This window comes from Phyllobates terribilis, unplaced genomic scaffold (genome assembly GCF_046119375.1).
Source record: "Phyllobates terribilis strain yellow unplaced genomic scaffold, ASM4611937v1 Scaffold_65__1_contigs__length_7625178, whole genome shotgun sequence".
Taxonomy (NCBI): domain Eukaryota; kingdom Metazoa; phylum Chordata; class Amphibia; order Anura; family Dendrobatidae; genus Phyllobates; species Phyllobates terribilis.
The window spans coordinates 4,190,177-4,214,209 of NW_027362825.1; the positions used below are offsets into that span (position 1 = coordinate 4,190,177).

Consider the following 24,033-nt stretch of genomic DNA (forward strand, 5'->3'; position numbering starts at 1 on the left):
ACAGTAAAAGCACATCGGTTTTACTGCGGTGTCATTTTTGTTTGGGAATGCATTGTGTGAACAAGTTCTTAGGGTGAATCCAGTGGTGTTTTTCCAAAATATAGGACCTCAAAGTCACTTCAACACTGACTAGGTCTGTGAAAAATAGAACTTGGAAATTTTCTTAAATTTTCTTAAAAAAGAAAATTAAATCTTGCTGCTAAATTTTAACCTTTCTAACATCCAAACGAAATAAAAGGAGGTTTGGGAAATGATGCTGACATAAAGTAGACAAATAGGAAATGTTATTTATTAACTTGTTTGGTTGTCTGACTAGTTGGTTTTAGGATATAAGCAGTTAAAGTTAAAAAATTGGTAACATTTAAAAATTTTCAGCAAACTTTAGATACTTTCACAAGAAAAACTAAAAACATATTGACCTCAATTTGCCGTTAATATAAAGTACAATGTGTCACGGAAAAACACTTTCAGAATCACGGGGATATGTTAAGCATTACAGTGTTATTATCACATAAAGTGACACGTGTCAGTTTTTAAAAATGTGGCTTTGGTCGTTAAGCTCAAAATTGGCTCCGTCACTAAGGAATTAGAAATGCATATTGAAATAAAATAAATCATGATATATTTCCTTTCATCACAAGTAATGCTCATCTTTCTACTGCTTAGCTTAGAAAGTGTTAATTTACTTAAACCAGCAGAAGTCAGGATGGCCGAGCAGTCTAAGGCGCTGCGTTCAGGTCGCAGTCTCCTCTGGAGGCGTGGGTTCGAATCCCACTTCTGACATCAGCTCTTTTCCTTCCTGACATTGTACAGCGTCTCTCCTGTTATTGATTAGTACATGTTAGAACACATAATAACACTGAAATCTTATATAGAATTTATATGGTAACGCAGCATTGAGTCACGAACTTCAGCTGTTTTAACTAATTTCAGCCTACAATGATTTCTTAAAGGGACATCTAAGGAATCAAGAATTGGATAAATGTTTATTTGTGTGACAACACCTTTAACCCTTTCCCTGCCGTTGTATATCGTAATGAAAATATGATGAAGCCTAATCCCATCTATTCTGTGATCCGACCCCATATCGTGTCGACAATCAGTGACGACCTGTCTGATCACATTCCTTACTTTACAGCGCAGTTATGTGAGCACTAACACCTGTATATACGGGAATATAGATATACAGAGCTTTACTACATTATTGCAAACAAAATAAACCAATCCCTGTGTGGTATTAAAAGAATAAAGGAACATCAGCTAAAAAACAAAACAATTTGTAATGAAAAATTGCAGTTGTCACATTGGCCACTAGAGATCAGTATGGTCAGACTAGGATCTTTGGTGTACACAGGTGGAACTGACTCTAGGGGTCACACAACAGCTATATGCAAATATCTTTTTGGCCTTTTCCTCGTTATAGTGGAGGAACAACTGTAAAATACAAAAGGGTGGCAGTGGTGACGTAGGACACAATTACTATCGTTATGCCCAAGGCTCAGGGGCACACTGGGGGCCCACCCGAGGATTCCTTGTTGACCGGTGGGCCAGTCTGAGCCCAGATATCTATACCACATGTAGGTTACAGACTTGTAAACGAATATCAACATTTTTATAGCTTGTGGTCAGAGGCGTATCTAGGGCTTTGGTTCAGTGTGGGCGAAACTTCTAAGTGGGCCCCTAACCAGGTAACCCTGATTACAAAAATAGTGGTGCATCCAGATAGTGGATGTAGGAGAACCTCAGCAGATGACAGCACTGTTACTGAAAATAATCTCTATACAAAGACCAGCACTGCTATTACCACCATATGGTGACATATTGCTAGATACCAGTCCTGCAGAATATATAAGAGATCACAGCACTGTTATATGCAGTAACTTACAGCTGACGTTCTTTCTGATTAAATTGTTCACTTTTCCCGTCTTTTCCATCTGGCCCAGACTGACACAACGACTTCTCCATCCAGGACTCAGACTCTCAGGTCTGCAGAGATCACAACAAAGACACATTTGATTCCTTACATTTCAGGCCCCGTCCCCATCTAGTCCCAACCTGCACAAACACCTCTTCCTGCTGATACCCCAATACTGAGCCTCTGTTGCTGTAGGTGTCCATATTACTGCACCTTCTGTGTGCTCTCAAGATAGTAAAACAACCCTCTAGAATATAGTAATGCCATGTGCAAGTGCCCTAGAAAACAGTGACCAAATTTTGCCCCTTAGAAAGTAATAATGCCCTCTGTGTGCCCCTCTGACAGTCACAATAACCTGAGTTCCCCTATAACGATAAGTGCCCACTTAACATTTAATAATGTACTGAGTCTCCCCCTATATACAGCTCCCTATACACAGTATGATGCTCTCCTATACATAGTATAATGCCCCCTCACTGTATAGTACCCAACACACAGTATACTGACCCCTTAGTAGCCTCCAAACTGATGTCTCCAACACTGTATGATGGACCCCACACTGTGCAAAGACACCACATTATCTCCCACACTGTATGATGGCCCCCACACTGTGAAAAGACCGCACATTATCTCCCACACTGTATGATGGCCCCCATAATGTGCAAAGATACCACATTATCTCCCACACTGTATGATGGCCCTCACACTGCACAAATACCCCACATTATCTCCCACATTTTATGATGGCCCCTACACTATACAAATGACCCCACATTATCTCCCACACATATGATGGCCCCTACACTGTGCAAAGACCCCACATAATCTCCCACACGGTATGACCCTAACTGTAATCCCCACACTGTACAAATAGCCTACATATAGTATAATGCGCCAGATAGTCCTCAATATAGTACAGTGGTGGCCAAAAGTATTGGCACCCCTGCAATTCTGTCAGATAATACTCAGTTTCTTTCTGAAAATGATTGCAATCACAAATTCTTTGGTATTATTATCTTCATTTAATTTGTCTTCAATGAAAAAACACAAAAAGAATTGTCCTAAAGCCAAATTGGATATAATTCCACACCAAACCTAAAAAAGGGGGTGGACAAAAGTATTGGCACTGTTTGAAAAATCATGTGATGCTTCTCTAATTTGTGTAATTAATAGCACCTGTAACTTACCTGTGGCACCTAACAGGTGTTGGCATTAACTAAATCACACTTGCAGACAGTTAACATGGATTAAAGTTGACTCAACCTCTGTCCTGTGTCCTTGTGTGTACCACATTGAGCATGGAGAAAAGAAAGAAAACCAAAGAACTGTCTGAGGACTTGAGAAACCAAATTGTGAGAAAGCATGAGCAATCTCAAGGCTACAATTCCATCTCCAAAGACCTGAATGTTCCTGTGTCTTCCATGCGCAGTGTCATCAAGAAGTTTAAAGCCCATGGCACTGTGGCTAACCTCCCTAGATGTGGATGGAAAAGAAAAATTGCCGAGAGATTTCAACGCAAGATTGTGCGGATGGTGGATAAAGAACCTCGACTAACATCCCAACAAGTTCAAGCTGCCCTGCAGTCCGAGGGTACAACAGTGTCAACCCGTACTATCCGTCGGCGTCTGAATGAAAAGGGACTGTATGGTAGGATACCCAGGAAGACCCCACTTCTTACCCCGAGACATAAAAAAGCCAGGCTGGAGTTTGCCAAAACTTACCTGAGAAAACTAAAATGTTTTGGAAGAATGTTCTCTGGTCAGATGAGACAAAAGTCGAGCTTTTTGGGAAAAAGCATCAACATAGAGTGTACAGGAAAAAAAAAGAGGCATTCAAAGAAAAGAACACGGTCCCTACAGTCAAACATGGCGGATGCTCCCTGATGTTTTGGGGTTGCTTTGCTGCCTCTGGCACCGGACTGCTTGACCGTGTGCATGGCATTATGAAGTCTGAAGACCACCAACAAATTTTGCAGCATAATGTAGGGCCCAGTGTGAGAAAGCTGGGTCTCCCTCAGAGGTCATGGGTCTTCCAGCAGGATAATGACCCAAAACACACTTCCAAAAGCACTATAAAATGGTTTGAGAGAAAGCACTGGAGACTTCTAAGGTGGCCAGCAATGAGTCCAGACCTGAATCCCATAGAACACCTGTGGAGAGATCTCAAAATGGCAGTTTGGAGAAGGCACCCTTCAAATATCAGGGACCTGGAGCAGTTTGCCAAAGAAGAATGGTCTACAATTCCAGCAGAGCATTGTAAGAAACTCATTGATGGTTACCGGAAGCGGTTGTTCGCAGTTATTTTGGCTAAAGGTTGTGCAACCAAGTATTAGGCTGAGGGTGCCAATACTTTTGTCTGGCCCATTTTTGGAGTTTTGTGTGAAATGATCAATGATTTGATTTTTGCTTCATTCTCTTTTGTGTTTTTTTCCTTGCAAGCAAATTAAATGAAGATAATAATACCAAAGAAATTGGGATTGCAATCATTTTCAGGAAGAAACTGAGTATTATCTGACAGAATTGCAGGGGTGCCAATATTTTTGCCCACCACTGTATAATGCACTCCCCATAGGCAGAGTCTGTAGGATAATCCCCCCCATAGGCAGTCTGTAGCATAATAACCCCACCCCCCATAGGCAGTCTGTAGCATAATCCTCCCAGCCCCCCATAGGCAGTCTGTAGCATAATCCCACCCCACCTCCCATAGGCAGTCTGTAGCATAATCCCCCACCCCCTTAGGCTGTCTGTAGCATAATCCCCCCATAAGAAAAAATAAATAAGCACAATACTCACCTCTTTCTCCTCCTAGTTCCCCCGCTGCTCTGAGCACCCGGCCCCCACACATCTTCAGCTCAGGGGGCCGGGTGCCAAGTGATGACATCAGTGACGTCACACACAGAGGAAGCTATGGAAACTAATGGGAGAGGGAGCTCGCGGTTGCGGTGAATGGTGGGGGGGCCCGATGCTGGCACCGGGGGCCCCCCTCCTGCTCAAGGGCCCCATAGCGACCGCCAGGCAATGCAGGGACATCGAGTCTCCTTGCTCTGTCCAGAGTGTAACTGTAGCGGCGTGCTGCTCACGCCACTACAGTTACAATAGTGTAGCTCCGGGTGGGCCCCCTCAGAGTGTGGGGCCCGGGGAAACCGTCCCACCCTGCCCCCGTGGTAGCTACACTACTGCTTGTGATTATTAAGTGTCGTATTGCTCTCCTACCTGAGGTCTAAGTTAGTGACAGCACCTCAAAGATAGATCACCTTTTCATATCTAGTGAGCGCACATGAATTGGCCAATTTGTGTGCTAAGTACCTAACAATTCATAAGTATAATGTATTTGTGAGTAATGTAGTCTAAAGGGAACCTGAACGACCTTTCCTACCAGTCTCCTTTGCAGCTCGGTTCCTGGTCGCTTCCCCTCATCCGCTGACAATGACTGACAGGTCTCTCCCTATATACACACGCTGAGAGAGACATATCATTCCAGAGGAGCGGGCGGGAGGAGCTGCAGGGACCAACCTTTTCCACTAGTCACTCATGAATCCTGGTCCCCGGCTGACTTTTAGGGTAGGGTCACAGGACCATTCTACATCTGAGAAAAACAGTCCTATTATTCTGATTCAGACTTTGATCATTTTCTCCACTCTCTCAGTCCCTGAAAATTGAAGCACACTCAGATGTCATCTGAGTGCGATCTGATTTTTTTCATGGACCTGTACTCGAATGAAAATTGGACATATCTCAGATTTTTTCAGTGGACTACTCAGTCTGGGGAAAAAATTGAACATGTGCACAGCCCCATAGAATATCATACGCACGAGAGCAATCAGTGAAAACCACAGATAGAACTCGTCCAAGAAAATCATTTGTGTGCAAGAGCCCTTATATTAGGTTTTTCTCTGAAATGCTGCAGTGTTTCAGAGTCACAATGTAGTTTTTGTTTCAAATACTTTTCCTTCATGTTTTTTTCACGATATTCGTTTTAATGAGAGCATTTGCCCCAAATGTGATGGAATTTATTACCATTTCCTTCCCTTTTCCATCTACTTTTTTCAGAGAATTCAATCTCGCCTTCTTAGAAGCAGCAGCCGGCCGGGTTTCTGCTTTTAAATATTTTCACTGATTTATGAAATAGAAAAAAGTCCAGGTAATGTGAGTAGTCAGCCCCCACTAAGCCCCAGTGGCCTAATGGATAAGGCACTGGCCTCCTAAGCCAGGAATTGTGGGTTCGAGTCCCATCTGGGGTGCTTCATAAACTTTCTCTCCAACATTTTTTCCTTCCCACATTTCTTTATGGTCTCCATTACGTTATGGGTAATGTTTGTATTAAATAAAAGTAACTTTCTTGAATTTTTCCAGTGATTGTCCTTTATCTACTATATATTCAGGTATTGCTGATTGTATTATCGACTCTTCTACAAAGAGTTAATATCGTGGTAGAAAATGTAAGGCGAGAAGGTCCAGCGGTTTTATAGTTGTCATCCGCTACTGGAAAATCCCTTTCAATGCTCCCAGTATACAGAATAAAAGAAGAAGAAGATGTAAATCCCAAACAAGCACAACTTCTTCTCTCCGAGCGCCGTGTTACCTGGGGATCTGGTTACTTTGCTTGTCAAGTGAACGCTGCAGCCCATCAGCAGATCAGGTAGATTATCTTTGCTTTCCCATCTGCAGATTACTATGGATCGTCTCCAGAACTGGGAAAAATCCAAAATGATTACAGACAAAATAATCTAGTTTTTTGATTTCATCACAGATTTCCAATTCAGGCCTCAATTTTCCCCTTTGCAACAAAAGAAAGAATTCTGATAAAGCCCCCTATATAAAGCCCCTGTAATACTGATTATAGGCATGCTATTATTTTGAAAATCTGGGTTTACATTTTAGAGAAATGCACTGTTTCATTGTTATGCAAATGAGCCGCAAGTGCAGTGGGCGGGGCCTGCACTTACACTGCTGCTGCTCTTCCCTATTCTCTACCATGGGGAATGATGGCACTGGATCTCGGGAGGAAGAGGCAGGTTACTGAATAAATAGTGACCTGCCAATCACTGTAACAAGACTGGCAGCGGGAGTGTAAGTAGTATATTATTCTTAGGAGTAATGTCAATTTGATTGCAGTAACTCAGCCCAATCATGAAAGATAAAACCTCCTCCGGAAAGGACAGTGAATCTGGATCGGTCCTTACAATTCAGAGGTTCATATACAACAGTCATAAGTAACAGTTAGAGATAATACAATAATTAAGGCAAAAAAACTGACGATCCAGCTCATAAGAGCTTAAAATCTACAATGATATAGGGTTAGAACCCCTGATTCCAGCAATGTATCACTTACTGTGCAGCTTTTGCAATTTCAATAAAATCAGGGTTTTATCAGCAGATTATCACAATAGCACATGTAGTTCTCCTGCTCTGTATAACCACACCCAAACTGCTGATGGGCAGCTTTCTGCCTATGCAGTGTACACAAAAGCTGTCAATCAGTGGTGTGGGCAGAGTTATACAAAGCTCAGCATTCAGAGCACTGTTAAATCTGCAGCAGATAAAACAGGGATTTTATCAAAACTACAGCAAGCAGCCCAGCAAGTGAAACGTTGTTGAATCAGGATCTCTGTCCCTACATTATGCTGCTCTCAGATAACAGCAAATACCTGGTGACAGATTCCATTTAAAATTAGCCGCAGGCCAAGTTCCAGCCCCATCCTGAATTGAGCGCTAATGGTTTCCTCTGTGGAAGGGAGGACATTGGCGTCTAAATGATGTAAAAATCATGTGCTCCAGCCTAGATGATCACCCTGTTTCCAGAAAGCATGTACATGTGCAGTGTATCATTTAGCAGTTGTGATTTATGGCTGTTTTTAAAACCATTAAAGATGACCTATCACCGGGTCAAAAGTTTTCAGTTTTTGCCCCTTGTTTTATTCCTGCTGCTCCTCTCATTATTCCTTTATTTTAATCTGTCATACAATTCCAGAGATCTGGGATCTTTACGTTTAGTACAAATTTTTCTGTTCTTTGGCAAAGGGGTGTGGCTCACAGGATTCTCTGTGGGCGTGTCTTTAGGCTGCTCTGCATTATTACCCTGCGAGCAATGCCCCCTTGATAAAAGACATAAAAAATTATCACTAAATAAAAATGCCCATATCTCAGGAACTGGATGGTGAATTTCAAAGAGCAAAAAGCGGTAAACTCAGGGGAACAGTGGGAATAAAATAGGGGCAAAAACTGCTCAGTTCTGACCTTGGGACGGGTCCTCGTGAAGGCGTTTCTCTGTACAGTAAAGTGCAGTATTTGGTCTGTTCTAAATACAATAAAAAGGTCTTATAACAAATTGTGGGTATTTCTACCCTGACTTCTCCACTCTTGTATCACTGTCAATATGCTGATAGAACTTTTTATATTTCCACTAGGAAAATTAATGTTAAGGCTATGTGCCCACAATGCAGAAATGCTCAGGATTTTTCCTGACCGTTTCTGCATCTCCCTGGCAGAAAAAAACGCATGCGGATTGTACATGCGGATTGTACATGCGGATTGTATATGTGGATTGTACATGCGGATTGTACATGTGGATTGTACATGCGGATTGTACATGCGGATTGTACATGTGGATTGTACATGCGGATTGTACATGCGGATTGTACATGCGTTTTCCTGCCAGGGACATGCGGATGTGAAGAGTTCTTCACTTGCATTTCCGCATGCGGGTTGTCAAGCGCTTTCCAAGCGATTTTAGCATCACTTGGAAAGTGCTTGTCAACTTGGTCACACTATATAAATCCATGCAAACGGCATGGATTTATATACTGTGACCGAAAGAATGGTAAAAAATAAAAAAAATATATATATACTTACCCTCTAATGGCCCACGGTGTCTTGCTTCCCTCCGTTCTCCCTTGCCGGCAGCGGTAGACTAAAGGACTTGCCGACTTCAGCGTCGCGTGACCCGTCACATGACTATGACGTCAGCACAGGTCCTTCAGTCCATCGCGAACTGCCAGCATGCGAGGAGGAGCGCAGCGCGGGCCGCCAGAAGGTAAGTATATATTTATTTTTTATTTTATTCTTTTTTTTTACAGTTTTCTATGGTACCCAGGTCCGGAGGACAGTCTCCTCTCCTCTACACCCGGGTACCATCCGCACATTAGAAAGCATGGAATGCGCATCTACATATACAGTGATGCATAATCCATGCAATCTAATGCAAGTCAATGGCGGCGAAAACGCAGCGCTTCCGCAAAATAATTGGTAGTGCTGCGTTTTTTTCCGCAATGATAATCCGCAGTGGAAACTTCTGCAGCATGTGCACAGCACATGCGGATTATTATTGGGGAACATGGCAGACCTTCTACCAAGCGTTTGTTAAGCATTTCTGCAGCGTTTTTCCCGCTGCGGAAATGCTTAAAAAACGCATCGTGGGCACACAGCCTTAGAACTGCCGGTGATATAAAAATATAATTTTCTTTTATTGAAACTTTTCTAGACCTCGGTTTACACTGTTGAAGTTTACAGCTCATCACCAGCCGAAACAGCTCAGTTGGGAGAGCGTTAGACTGAAGATCTAAAGGTCCCTGGTTCGATCCTGGGTTTCGGCAAGAGGAAAAGCATCTTTTAAAGAATATTTTTACATATTCTTCTGCATATAAATAAATAAATTTTGAAGCAATGAAAAAAACATTTTTTAATTTCTTTACTAATTTGAATAGCATAAAAATAAAGTTCAAGACTGTGTTCACATGATGCGTTCCCAATGCATTTTTTTTTTTTGCAAAATTAAAAAATATAGTAAAAACGCATCAGTTTACTGCATTGTCATTTTTGTTTGGGAATGTATTGGGTGAACAAGTTCTTAGGGTGAATCCAGTGGTGTTTTTCCAAAATATAGGACCCTCAAAGTCACTTCAAAACTGACTAGGTCTGTAAAAAATAGGACTTGGAAATTTTCTTAAATTTTCTTAAAAAAAAAATTAAATCTTGCTGCTAAATTTTAACTTTTCTAACATCCAAACGAAATAAAAGGAGGTTTGGGAAATGATGCTGACATAAAGTAGACATATACAGTGGGTAAAAAAGTATTTAGTCAGCCACCAATTGTGCAAGTTCTCCCACTTAAAAAGATGAGAGAGGCCTGTAATTGCCATCATAGGTAGACCTCAACTATGAGAGACAAAATTGGAAATCAAATCCTGAAAATCACATTGTCTGATTTGGAAAGAATTTTTTTTTCACATTTTGGTGGAAAATAAGCATTTGGTCAATTACAAAAGTTCTTCTCAATACTTTGTTATATATCCTTTGTTTACAATGACAGAGGTCAAACATTTTCTGTGAGTCTTCACAAGGTTGGCACACACTGTTGCTGGTATGTTGGCCCATTCTTCCATGCAGATCTCCTCTAGAACAGTGATGTTTTGGGGCTATCGCTGGGCAACACGGACTTTCAACTCCCTCCAAAGGTTTTCTATAGGGTTTAGATCTGGAGACTAGCTAGACCACTCCAGGACCTTGAAATGCTTCTTACAAAGCCACTTCATTACCTTGTCGGTATGCTTGGGATCATTGTCATGCTGAAAGACCCAGCCCCATTTCATCTTCAATCTTCAAGAATTTTTTTCTTGTTACGCTGTTTACCGATCGGATTAATTCTTTTTTAATATTGATAGATCGGGTGATTCTGGACGCAACGATACCAAATATGTGTATGTGGTTTTTTATTATTATTTTATTTTGAATGGCGTGAAAGGGGGGTGATTTAAACTTTTATATATTTTTTATTCTTTTAATATTTTTAAAAACATTTTTTTTTACTTTTTGCATGCTTCTATAGTCTCCATAGGATACTAGAAGCAGCAACTGTCCGATCGTCTTTGCTACATAGAGGTGATAAACAGATCACCTCTATGTAGCAGAAATGCTCCTGTGCTTATGAGCACCAACCACTAGGTGGCGCTCATAGCGATCAGTACATGACAACCTCTGGGGTCTGCTGCAGACCCAGGGTTGTCATGCCCACCCATCAGTGACCTGCGATCACGTGAAGGAGTCACCGATGGGCGGGGTAAGTAACGCACTTCCAGAGCGGCGCTGTTAAATGCCGCTGTCAGAGTTTGACAGCGACATTTAACATGTTAACAGTTGTGGTGGATCGCGATTCCACCCGCGGCTGTTGCGGGCACATGTCAGCTGTAAAAATCAGCTGACATGTGCCTGGTTCAGTGTGGGCTCACCACCGGAGCCTCAATCTTCCCCTTTGCAACAAAAGAAAGAATTTTGATGGGTGAAGATTTCATCCTGTTTCCATTCGCACCCAGAGTAAGACACGTGAGTGAGACATTGGCCCCATTAGTGCTGACATTTTGATTGTCATAAATTTACACATCGGAAAATCACTGGAAGGAATAGCAAAAGCAGTTTATTGCCAAACAGCATCTTAATGTTACCTGGATCCCTGCAAATAATTACACTGAAATCTGGAATATTGCTCTTAAAGGGAACCTCTCATCAGGTTTTACACCCCAAACTAATGACATTTTTATAAAGTCCCTGTAATGCTGATCACAGAAATACCATTATCTTGAAAATCTAGGTTTACATTTTAGAGAAATGTACTGTTTAATGGTTATGCAAATGAGCAACAAGTGCAGTGGGCGGGGTCTCCACTTACACTGCTGCCTCTCTTCAGAGACAGTGGACAGTGAAGCTGGACCACTGAGTAACAGTCCAGGTCTTTTTCTCCTTGGCCCAGGTAAGACACTTCTATCGTTGTCTATTGGTCATGAGTGGCTTGACACAAGGAATGCGACACTTGTAGCCCATGTCCTGGATACGTCTGTGTGTGGTGGCTCTTGAAGCAATGACTACAGCAGCAGTCCACTCCTTGTGAATCTCCCCAAAATTTTTGAATGGCCTTTTCTAAACAATCATTTCAAGGCTGCGGTTATCCCGGTTGTTTGTGCACCTTTTTCTACCACACTTTTTCCTTACACTCAACTTTCCAGTAATATGCTTGAATACAGCCCTCTGTGAACAGCCAGCTTCTTTAGCAATGACCTTTTGCGGCTTACCCTCCTTGTGGGGTGTGTCAATGACTACCTTCTGGACATCTGTCAAGTCAGCAATCTGCTCCATGATTGTGGAGCCTACTGAAATAGACTAAGGGACTTTTTTTTAAACACCTAGGAAGCCTTTGCTGGTATTATTTGTTAATTATTCTCATTTGCTGAGATAATGACTTTTGTGTTTTCATTGGCTGTAAGCCATAATCATCAACATTAACAGAAATAAACACTTGAAATAGATCACTCTGTTTGCAATGACTCTATATAATATACGAGTTTCACTTTTTGTATTAAAGAACTGAAATAAATTAACTTTTTGATGATATTCTAATTTTGTGAGAAGCACCTGTACATACTGTAATAGGTCAATTAGGTATTGACCATCGCTGGCTTTTGGCGCACTGAAATGGTTGCTAGTGGTATACTGGGATTGGGCAGAGTGTCAGATTTCAAAACTGTAAAAAAATCTGTTGAGGGATGAAGACATCAGCGAATTCTGTATCATAGCTGGCTGCTTCTTGTTTGTTGGTTTTATAGAATTTAAAGTGAATCAGTCAGCAGTTTTTTTTTTATCTTAGAGTAACATGATGTAATAATAATATTCTTTCTTTATATAACGCCAACATATTCCAGAGCACTTTACAATTCAGAGGTTCATATACAACAGTTATAAGCAACAGTTAAAGATAATACAATAATTAACCACTTCGCGCCAGAGCCTGTTTTTGCCTTCGTGACCGGGCCAATTTTTTCAATTCTGACCACTGTCACTTTATGAAGTAATTACTCTGAAACGCTTCAATGGATTCCCCTGATTCTGAGACTGTTTTTTCGTGACATATTGTACTTCATGATAGTGGTAAAATTTCTTTGATATCACTTGCGTTTATTTGTGAAAAAATCAGAAATTTGGCAAAAATTTTGAAAATTTTGCAATTTTCAAACTTTGAATTTTCATGCCCTTAAATCAGAGAGATATGTCACACAAAATAGTTAATAAATAACATTTCTCACATGTCCACTTTACATCAGCACAATTTTGGAACCAAAAGTTTTTTTTGTTAGGAAGCTATAAGGGTTAAAAGTTGACCAGCAATTTCTCATTTTTCCAACAAAATTTACAAAACATTTTTTTTAGGGACCACATCATATTTGAAGTCACTTTGAGAGGTCTTTATGACAGAAAATACCCAAAAGTGAACCATTATAAAAACTGCACCCCTGAAGGTGCTTAAAACCACATTCAAGAACTTTATTAACCCTTCAGGTGCTTCACAGGAATTTTTGGAATGTGGAAGAAAAAAATTAACATTTAACTTTTTTCACAAAAATGTTACTTTAGACCCAATTTTTTTATTTTTGCAGGGGTAACAGGAAAAAATGGACCCCAAATTTTTTTGTGCAATTTCTTATGAGCGTGTTGATACCCCATATGTGAGGGAAAACCACTGTTTGGGCGCACGGCAGGGTTCGGAAGGGAAGGAACGCCATTAGACTTTTTGAATGTAAAATTTGTTTGAATAATTAGCAGACGCCATATTGCGTTTGGAGAGCTCCTGATGTGCCTAAACAGTGGAAACGCCCCACAAGTGAGACTATTTTGGAAACTAGACCCCTTAGGGAACTTATCTAGATGTGTGGTGAGCACCTTGAACCTCAAGGTGCTTCACAGAAGTTTATAATATTGAGCTGTAAAAATAAAATTTTCACATTTTTACCACAAAAATGTTTTTCATCCCCTAATTTTCCACTATCATAAGGGTAATAGGATAAATTGCACCATGAAGTTTGTTGTGCAATTTCTCCTGAACACGCCGATACCCCATATGTGGAGGCAAACCACTGTTTGGGCGCACGGCAGGGTTTGGAAGGGAAGGAGCGCCATTTGACTTTTTGAATGTAAAATTTGCTTGAATAATTAGCGGACGCCATGCTGCATTTGGGGAGCCCCTGATGTGCCTAAACAGTGGAAACCCCCCACAAGTGACACCATTTTGGAAACTAGACCCCTTGGGGAACTTATCTAGATGTGTGGTGAGCATATTGGGAGATATAATAAACAAATCAGTAGCAGGTGAAGAATTGGTTTTATTTATTTTTTACGTCGTTCCTTGTGCGGTATAAGTGATGAGATTACTTTATTCTTCGGGTCGGTGTGCTAACAGCGATACCAGATTTATATCGGGTTTTTATGACTGACAGCTGTCACACACTAAAAGACACTATTTTTTGCAAAATCTAGTTTTTGCATCGCCATATTTTGAGAGCTATAATTTTTCCATATTTCGGCCAACAGAGTCATGTGACAGCTTGTTTTTTGCGGGACGAGTTGACATTTTTATTGGTACCATTTTTGGGTACGTGACAATTTTTGATCGCTTTCTATTCCGTTTTTTGGGAGGTAAACTTAACAAACACCAAAAACAATTCAGGAATTGTTTTTTGGTTTTTTTTTTATGCCATTCTGCGTGTGGTAAAAGTGATAAGGCAGCATTATTCTTCGTGTCAGTACGCTTTAATGATCATCCTGTTTCCAGAAAGCATGTACATGTGCAGTGTATCATTTAGCAGTTGTGATTTATGGCTGTTTTTAAAACCATTAAAGATGACCTATCACCGGGTCAAAAGTTTCCAGTTTTCGCCCCTTGTTTTATTCCCGCTGCTCCCCTCATTATTCCTTTTTTTTTAACCTGTCATACAATTCCAGAGATCTGGGATCTTTATGTTAGTGAAAATTTTTCTGTTCTTTGCCAAAGGGGTGTGGCTCACAGGATTCTCTGTGGGCATGTCTTTAGGCTGCTATGCATTATTACCCTGCGAGCAACGCCCCCTTGGTAAAAGACATAAAAAATTATCGCTAAATAAAAATGCCCATATCTCAGGTACTGGATGGGGAATTTCAAAGAGCAAAAAGTGGTAAACTCAGGTGAACAGTGGGAATAAAATAGGGGCAAAAACTGTTCAGTTCTGACCTTGGGACGGGTCCTCTTGAAGGCGTTTCTCTGTACAGTATTTGGTCTGTTCTATTTACAATAAAAAGGTCTTGTAACAAATTGTGGGTATTTCTACCCTGACTTCTCCACTCTTGTATTATTGTCAATATGCTGCTAGAACTTTTCTATTTTTCCACTAGGAAAATTAATTTTTAGAACTGCCGGTGATATAACAATATAATTTTCTTTTATTGAAACTTTTTTAGACCTCAGTTTACACTGTTGAAGTTTGCAGCTCATCAACAGCAGAAATAGCTCAGTTGGGAGAGCGTTAGACTGAAGATCTAAAGGTCCTTGGGTCGATCCCGGGTTTTGGCATATGGAGAGGTATTTTTTTAAAGAATGCTTTTACATTTTCCTCTGCGTTTATTTTTTCCAGGACTCCACAATTCACAGATTATAATGACACTTAATATCATAATTTTAAAAATGGCAATCATGGTTTACAAAGTGGACAATATGACAACTGCAACATTTCATTACTAATTGTTATTTCCAAATCAAAACTAAACTGATAAAAAATCCAGAAATGTATATGACTCTTTCTAATGAAAGGCTAAAATGCCTATTTTAATTTTTTACTGATACGTAGATGTCTAGTTTTGTTGGAGTTTTTTTATTAGTATTTTGTGTTATAAGGAATATGTATTGCAGCAAAGAAAAAAATATTTTTTTAATTTCTTTACTAATTTGAATGGCATAAAAATAAAGTTCAAGACTGTGTTCACATGATGCGTTTCCAATGCATTTTTTGCTGTAAACGTAAAAAATATTGTAAAAGCACATCAGTTTTACTGCGGTGTCATTTTTGTTTGGGAATGCATTGTGTGAACAAGTTCTTAGGGTGAATCCAGTGGTGTTTTTCCAAAATATAGGCCCCTCAAAGTCACTTCAAAACTGACTAGGTGTGTAAAAAATAGAACTTGGAAATTTTCTTAAATTTTCTTAAAAAGAAAATTAAATCTTGCTGCTAAATGTTAACCTTTCTAACATCTTAACAAAATAAAAGGAGGTTTGGGAAATGATGCTGACATAAAGTAGACAAATAGGAAATGTTATTTATTAACTTGTTTGGTTGTCTGACTAGTTGATTTTAGGATATAAGCAGTCAAAGTAAAAAAATTGGTAACATTTAAAAATTTTCAGCAAACTTTAGATACTTTCACAAGAAAAACTAAAAACATATTGACCTCAATTTGCTGTTAATATAAAGTACAATGTGTCACGGAAAAACACTTTCAGAATCACGGGGATATGTTAAGCATTCCAGAGTTGTTACCACATAAAGTGACACGTGTCAGTTTTAAAAAATGTGGCTTTGGTCGCTAAGCTCAAAATTGGCTCCGTCACTAAGGAATTAAAAATGAATATTGAAATAAAATAAATCATGATATATTTCCTTTCATCACAAGTAATGCTCATCTTTCTGCTGCTTAGCTTAGAAAGAGTTAATTTACTCAAACCAGCAGAAGTCAGGATAGCTGAGCTGTCTAAGGCGCTGCATTCATGTCGCAGTCTCTTCTGGAGGCGTGGGTTTGACTCCTGCTTCTGACATCAATATTTTTTTCAAGAAATTGTACAGCTTCTCTCCTGTTATTGATTAGTTGTGGGTCCTCTATTGGTGGCAATCTCAAAATCGATCACTAAAAGTAGAATATTTCGAGAGGTATAGTTTTTAGTGATGAGCGAGCACTAAAATGCTCGGGTACTTGTTGCTCAGGTAGAGCAAATTGGAATACTCGGGTGCTCGACCCGAGCAACGAGCCGAATGTCAGTCTATGGGAAACTCGAGCATTTTTCAGGCGGCTCCCCCTGGCGGTCTGCATAGAGCCTAAATATTGCCCAAATCGATGGGAACAGTGCTCAAATGACATGGGAACAGCATGGGGAAGACCCCTGGAAGCATTTCTGACTCCCAGGTCACTGCTGTTAACAATGTTGTCAGAGTATTACGCCACTTTTACGGACTCACAATAAAACATACAAAAACGAAACCAAAATGGATTTTCCTGGTAAATATGTTAAGAAACATACTTTCCAGGGTAATGACTTGTATAGAAGGCAAAATAAATAACCAAAACCAAAAATACTCCTCCACACCTTGGGCTATGTTCACACGTTGCGTTTTTGATGTGTTTTTGCACTTTTGCATTGTTTTCAACCAAGACAAATGCATTCACCAGGAAATGTAATTTTAACATTTTACAACCTTATCTGGCCATGTGGTGTGTGACACACCATCAGACACATGCATACAGTGCTGAAAAGACATGGGAACAGCATGGGGAAGACCTCTGGAAGCATCTCTGACTTCCAGGTCACTGCCTAAAAGTGTGCCTATCATAAGTGATCCTTGGCGCAAGCGAAGATGCCTCCCGCCATGCACCTGTCGTTGCAGACTTGCAACAATCACCATCCACGTCCTTGTCCCACTGCAGCGTTCAGTTGTCCCTACCCCATTCCTTGGAATGCAAGCACAAGTAAGCAGGCAGCCAGCCACCGACCCACAGGCTGCAATACTATGCTGCCAAATTTTTGACAGCTGCTTGCACTTGAAATGTGGCCTTTTAAGCTCGTGGAGGTGGAAGCTTTTCACAACCTCATGCCGGTGGCGGCCGGGTGTCCATACTCGGTCCCCAGCCGCCACTATTTTTCCCAGTATCGCCTCCGCCTTCCACAAGCATGGGTCCCACAACATTACCCGTGCCCTCCTCAGTGCACTTACTGGGAAAGACCACCTAACCACAAACACGTGGACAGGTGAATGTGGCCAGGGACGGTACGGAGCCAGCCCACAACTTTTTTTTGCTGACAGTTGTCTTTAGCTCGGTGAAAGGACTGGCATAGAGGGAAACCCTATCTAGCCTGCATGTCATTTCTCACAGGAAGTCCTGTAATGAAGCTTGTTGCAGAAGCAATGGCAGCCCGTCCAACAGCAATTCGTCCTTGTCGGTGGTGCTTTGACACACACACACACACACATCTTTCTTTGCACATTTATTTTCTTAAATACAGAGTTGGACAAAGGCTTGATCTGTAATGCGGTTTGAGAAATAACATGCATAAGCATGGCCGATCCACATTAAAAAAGCAGCTATAGAGTGTCCGGGAACGTTCCCCCACACTTTTCTTAGCCAGGGCTGCTTTTCGGCAGGATTAAACGGGCCCACCAGAGAATCGTAGACTCCTCCGGCGGGCCCTGGCTTCTCCTTCAGGAGAGTTCATAGTACCAAGGTGAGGCCATGATGATGATCAAGGCCACCATCTGCTTAGTTTTCTGTTACTTGGAATGCAAGTGCAAGTATGCAGCCAGCCACCCACCCACAGGCCGCAACACTAAACTGCCAGATTTCTGGGCAGCTTTTTGCACTTGAAATATGGCCTTTTAAGCTCGTGGAGGTGGAAGCTTTTCACAACCTTATGCCAGCGGCGGCTGGGTGTCCATACTCGGTCCCCAGCCACCACTATATTTCCCGGTATCGCCTCCGCCTTCCACAAGCACGGGTCCCACAACATTACCCGTGCCCTCCTCAGTGCACTTACTGGGAAGGACCACCTAACCACAAACACGTGGACAGGTGAATGTGGCCAGGGATGGTACGGAGCCAGTCCACAACTTTTTTTGCTGACAGTTGTATTTAGCTCGGTGAAAGGACTGGCATAGAGAGAAACCTTATCTAGCCTGCATGTCATTTCTCCCAGGAAGTCCTGTAAAGCCGCTTGCACTTGAAATGTGGCTTTTTAGGCCCATGGAGGCGGAAGCTTTTCACAACCACATGCCTCGTGTCCATACTCGGTCCCCAGCCGTCACTATTTCTCCCGGTGTTGTCTCCGTCTTCTACATGCACGGGTCCCTGAACATTACTGCTGGTACTTTTCTGGGGGAATTTGCTTGCCTCCTACCAGCCTGGAATATTTCCAGCAAACTATGGTATGACGCCATGGTATTAGCACTGCCTCAGAACCAGTAGCGAAGCCATCCCCAATTTCCTTCTCAGGAATTTTATTTGGTAGACTGAGTGGCTGCCCAAATACATTTTCTCATAAAGGAGCTGAAGATAGAGTGGCAGCAGGTGCAAGTTTCTCCTGCCTGTTAAATATTAGAGGGTGAACGGCAGCACATCGGATCAGTGGTTAGCACTGAAGACTTGCAGTGCTGGGAGCCTGGGTTCAAATCCCAGAAAGGACAACATCTGCAAGGACTTTGTTTGTTCTCCCCATGTTTGCATGGGTTTCCACCTCTGTAAAAAAGCAGCCATAGAGTGTCCAGGAACCTTTCCACACACTTCTCTTAGCCAGGACTGCTTCTCGGCATGGCTGGACAGTCCCACCAGAGAATCCTCTGGTGAGCCTTGGCTTCTGCCTCAGGAAAGTTCATGATAGAGCTAACTTTGCAGCTGCTATGGGGCTCTTGAGCAGGGGAGAAAGGTTAGCCCTCAGAATCAAATCTTCTGGTGGGCACAATGTTTTTCAATCTGAAACAGCTTCTCAGTGGGAGTTGTATTTCACCACAGCCATATTCTTTAGCTCGGTGAAAGGACTGGCATAGAGGGAAACCGTATCTACCCCGGCTGTAATTTCTCCGTCACCAGGTTCCGCCCATTGTCACACACGACCATGTCTGGCTGTATGTTCAGCGGTGAGAGCCACAGATCAGGCTGCTGTGTTACAGCTTTCAACAACTCTGCAGCGCTGGGCGGTTTGTCAATTAAGCACTAAGCATGTTATCTTCAGCACAGCCAGTTGCCGCTTGGCCAAGGCAGTGCTGTCACCTTGTGACTGATGTGGTCATTTCGGAGATGGAGAAGGAGGTGCTTGAGCTGAACAATGTGATTACATTGTTGTTAAATTGGTGACACTGTTTTTTATACTAAAGAAAGATCCTATTGTTTTGTTTTTTTTTTAGTTTTTTTTTTAAGACAAACGCATTCACCGGGAAATGTCATTTTAACATTTTACAACTTTATCTGGCAATGTGGTGTGTGACACATCATCAGACACTTCCTGTTTTATTTATCATGGAGGGACTCTGAAAGTCATAAAGCCTATTTTTATAGGGACATCAGACGGCCCTTACTATTCTTAAAAGGCCAGCAGTTGGCCCTAGCTATTGTTAGAGAGCCATAAGCCGGCTATACTTTGTTGTTCCCATTAATAACAAGTGGGTCTCCTATACTGTTATTGCATATCCAGTGACTGCAAGGTCTGCCAAAAATTTGGACGCAACCCAATACCCCTTTGAAGAGACATAGAGGAGGGTCTCAGTAAAAAAAATGTTCCCATTATAAAGGAGCGGGTTTCCTATAAGTGGTAATGACCATGCTGTGACTGCAAGGGCTCTCAAAATTTGGGAAAAACCCTCCTAAGAATTTAAAGACACATAGAGCAGGGCCACAGTAACAAGGTACGACAAGTTCCCATTAGAAAGGAGAGGGTCTGCTATACAGTTATAGGGTATGCAGTGAGTCCAACGGCTGACAATTTTAGGAAAAACACCCACTAACAATTTAAAGACACACAGAGCAGGGCCACAGTACAAGGTACGACATGTTCCCAATAGAAATGAGAGAGTCTTCTATGCAGTTATAGGGTATGCAGTGAGTCCAACGGCTGACAATTTTAGGAAAAACTCCACTAAGAATTTAAAGACACATAGAGCAGGGCCACAGTAACAAGTACGACATGTTCCCATTAGAAAGGAGAGAGTCTGCTATACAGTTATAGGATATGCAGTGAGTCCAATGGCTGACAATTTTAGGAAAAACCCCACTAAGAATTTAAAGACACATGGAGCAGGGCCACAGTAACAAGTACGACATGTTCCCATTAGAAAGGAGAGAGTCTGCTATACAGTTATAGGGTATGCAGTGAGTCAAACGGCTGACAATATTAGGAAAAACCCCACTAAGAATTTAAAGACACATGGAGCAGGGCCACAGTAACAAGTACAACATGTTCCCATTAGAAAGGAGAGAGTCTGCTATACAGTTATAGGGTATGCAGTGAGTCCAACGGCTGACAATTTTAGGAAAAACCCCACTAAGAATTTAAAGACACATAGAGCAGGGAAACAGTAACAAGATACGACATGTTCCCATTAGAAAGGAGAGAGTCTGCTATACAGTTATAGGGTATACAGTGAGTCCAACGGCTGACAATTTTAGTAAAAACCCCACTAAGAATTTAAAGACACATAGAGCAGGGCCACAGTAAGCGGTACGACATGTTCCCATTAGAAAGGAGAGGGTCTGCTATACAGTTATAGGGTATGCAGTGAGACCAACGGCTGACCAATTTTAGTAAAAACACCACTAAGAATGTAAAGACACATGGAGCAGGGCCACAGTAACAAGTACGACATGTTCCCATTAGAAAGGAGAGGGTCTGCTATACAGTTATAGCGTATGCAGTGAGTCCAACGGCTGACCAATTTTAGTAAAAACACCACTAAGAATGTAAAGACACATGGAGCAGGGCCACAGTAACAAGGTACGACATGTTCCTATTAGAAAGGAGAGGGTCTGCTACACAGTTATAGGGTATGCAGTGAGTCCAACGGCTGACAATTTTAGGAAAAACCCCACTAAGAATTTAAAGACACATAGAACAGGGCCACAGTAACAAGATACGACATGTTCCCATTAGAAAGGAGAGAGTCTGCTATACAGTTCTAGGAAACCAAGCAATGTGAACTGAGGTCTAAGATGGTAGACATGCAAGAAATAGGAGCATGTTCACACTAGCAAAAAGAAGCAAAACCTACAAAAGACAAAAATATATCTCATACCCTACCATCATTATATATAAATGTAAAGCAAAGTTGCATAATAAATATAAGGTACTTAGTGAACTATTTTTGATCTTGTATACTTTTTTTGATCAAAAATAGTTCACTAAGTACCCTATATTTATTATGCAACTTTGCTTTACATTTATATATAATGATGGTAGGGTATGAGATATATTTTTGTCTTTTGTAGGTTTTGCTTCTTTTTGCTAGTGTGAACATGCTCCTATTTCTTGCATGTCTACCATCTTAGACCTCAGTTCACATTGCTTGGTTTTTTGTCTTGTTTGCATTCTGTGCAATTTAAGGGTGTGGCATCCCCTTTGTTGAGCTGATTAGTATATATGTAGCTTACCACGGGCCTGGGAGGTCTGGAGTTGGGACCCGGTCCTATTTGTCTACCCTTTTATATGCATTACTTCAACTGTGATATACAGTAAGGTTTTTAATATAGACAGTATAGGTACCGTCCCAATTTAGGGTCACCTTGCCGCTGGTGGGACGGCTTGTATACTTTTTTTGATCAAAAATAGTTCACTAAGTACCCTATATTTATTATGCAACTTTGCTTTACATTTATATATAATGATGGTAGGGTATGAGATATATTTTTGTCTTTTGTAGGTTTTATACAGTTATAGGGTATACAGTGAGTCCAACAGCTGATAATTTTAGGAAAAACCCCACTAAGAATTTAAAGACACATAGAGCAGGGCCACAGTAACAAGTGCGACATGTTCCCATTAGAAAGGAGAGAGTCTGCTATACAGTTATAGGGTATGCAGTGAGTCCAACGGCTGACAATTTTAGGAAAAACCCCACTAAGATTTTAAAGACACATAGAGCAGGGCCATAGTAACAAGTACGACATGTTGCCATTAGAAAGGAGAGAGTCTGCTATACAGTTATAGGGTATGCAGTGAGTCAAACGGCTGACAATATTAGGAAAAACCCCACTAAGAATTTAAAGACACATGGAGCAGGGCCACAGTAACAAGTACGGCATGTTCCCATTAGAAAGGAGAGAGTCTGCTATACAGTTATAGGGTATGCAGTGAGTCCAACGGCTGACAATATTAGGAAAAACCCCACTAAGAATTTAAAGACACATGGAGCAGGGCCACAGTAACAAGTACGGACATGTTCCCATTAGAAAGGAGAGAGTCTGTTATACAGTTATAGGGTATGCAGTGAGTCCAACGGCTGACAATATTAGGAAAAACCCCACTAAGAATTTAAAGACACATGGAGCAGGGCCACAGTAACAAGTACGGCATGTTCCCATTAGAAAGGAGAGAGTCTGCTATACAGTTATAGGGTATGCAGTGAGTCCAACGGCTGACAATATTAGGAAAAACCCCACTAAGAATTTAAAGACACATGGAGCAGGGCCACAGTAACAAGTACGGCATGTTCCCATTAGAAAGGAGAGAGTCTGCTATACAGTTATAGGGTATGCAGTGAGTCCAATGGCTGACAATTTTAGGAAAAACCCAACTAAGAATTTAAAGACACATGGAGCAGGGCCACAGTAACAAGTACGACATGTTCCCATTAGAAAGGAGAGAGTCTGTTATACAGTTATAGGGTATGCAGTGAGTCCAACGGCTGTCAATTTTAGGAAAAACCCCACTAAGAATTTAAAGACACATGGAGCAGGGCCACATTAACAAGGTACGATATGTTCCCATTAGAAAGGAGATGGCCTGCTATACAGTTATAGGGTATACTGTGAGTCCAACGGCTGACAATTTTAGGAAGAGCCCCACTAAGAATTTAAAGACACATGGAGCATGGCCACAGTAACAAGTACGACATGTTCCCATTAGAAAGGAGAGAGTCTGCTATACAGTTATAGGTTATACAGTGAGTTCAACGGCTGACAATTTTAGGAAAAACCCCACTAAGAATTTAAAGACACATAGAGCAGGGCCACAGTAACAAGTGCGACATGTTCCCATTAGAAAGGAGAGGGTCTGCTATACAGTTATAGGGTATGCAGTGAGTCCAACGGCTGACAATTTTAGGAAAAACCCCACTAAGAATTTAAAGACACATGGAGCAGAGCCACAGTAACAAGTACGACATGTTCCCATTTGAAAGCAGAGAGTCTGGGGGCGTGTCCAGCCACTGAGGGAGACCGTCGCATCTGAAGGAGCTCCTGTGCCTATTTTTAAATCCCCCTCAATCCCCTTGTTTACCGGGGTTCTTTCTCCCATCTAGACCCATCCACATGCTCTGGAAGTCTCTAAGGGCTCATCTGGCCCTAAATGGAGACTATTTT

General features: G+C 41.4%; 4 non-coding genes across 4 annotated transcripts; all 4 read left to right on the forward strand.

The window, feature by feature from the left end:
- The first annotated feature begins 700 nt into the window (after positions 1-700).
- TRNAL-CAG (transfer RNA leucine (anticodon CAG)) lies at positions 701-783 on the forward strand. Its single transcript has one exon. It is a non-coding gene; the product is annotated as a tRNA-Leu (tRNA).
- Positions 784-6,082: 5,299 nt separating this feature from the next.
- Positions 6,083-6,155, forward strand: TRNAR-CCU (transfer RNA arginine (anticodon CCU)). Its single transcript has one exon. It is a non-coding gene; the product is annotated as a tRNA-Arg (tRNA).
- A 3,278-nt stretch (positions 6,156-9,433) lies between these two features.
- TRNAF-GAA (transfer RNA phenylalanine (anticodon GAA)) lies at positions 9,434-9,506 on the forward strand. The gene has a single exon. It is a non-coding gene; the product is annotated as a tRNA-Phe (tRNA).
- A 5,701-nt stretch (positions 9,507-15,207) lies between these two features.
- Positions 15,208-15,280, forward strand: TRNAF-GAA (transfer RNA phenylalanine (anticodon GAA)). Its single transcript has one exon. It is a non-coding gene; the product is annotated as a tRNA-Phe (tRNA).
- Positions 15,281-24,033: the final 8,753 nt, after the last annotated feature.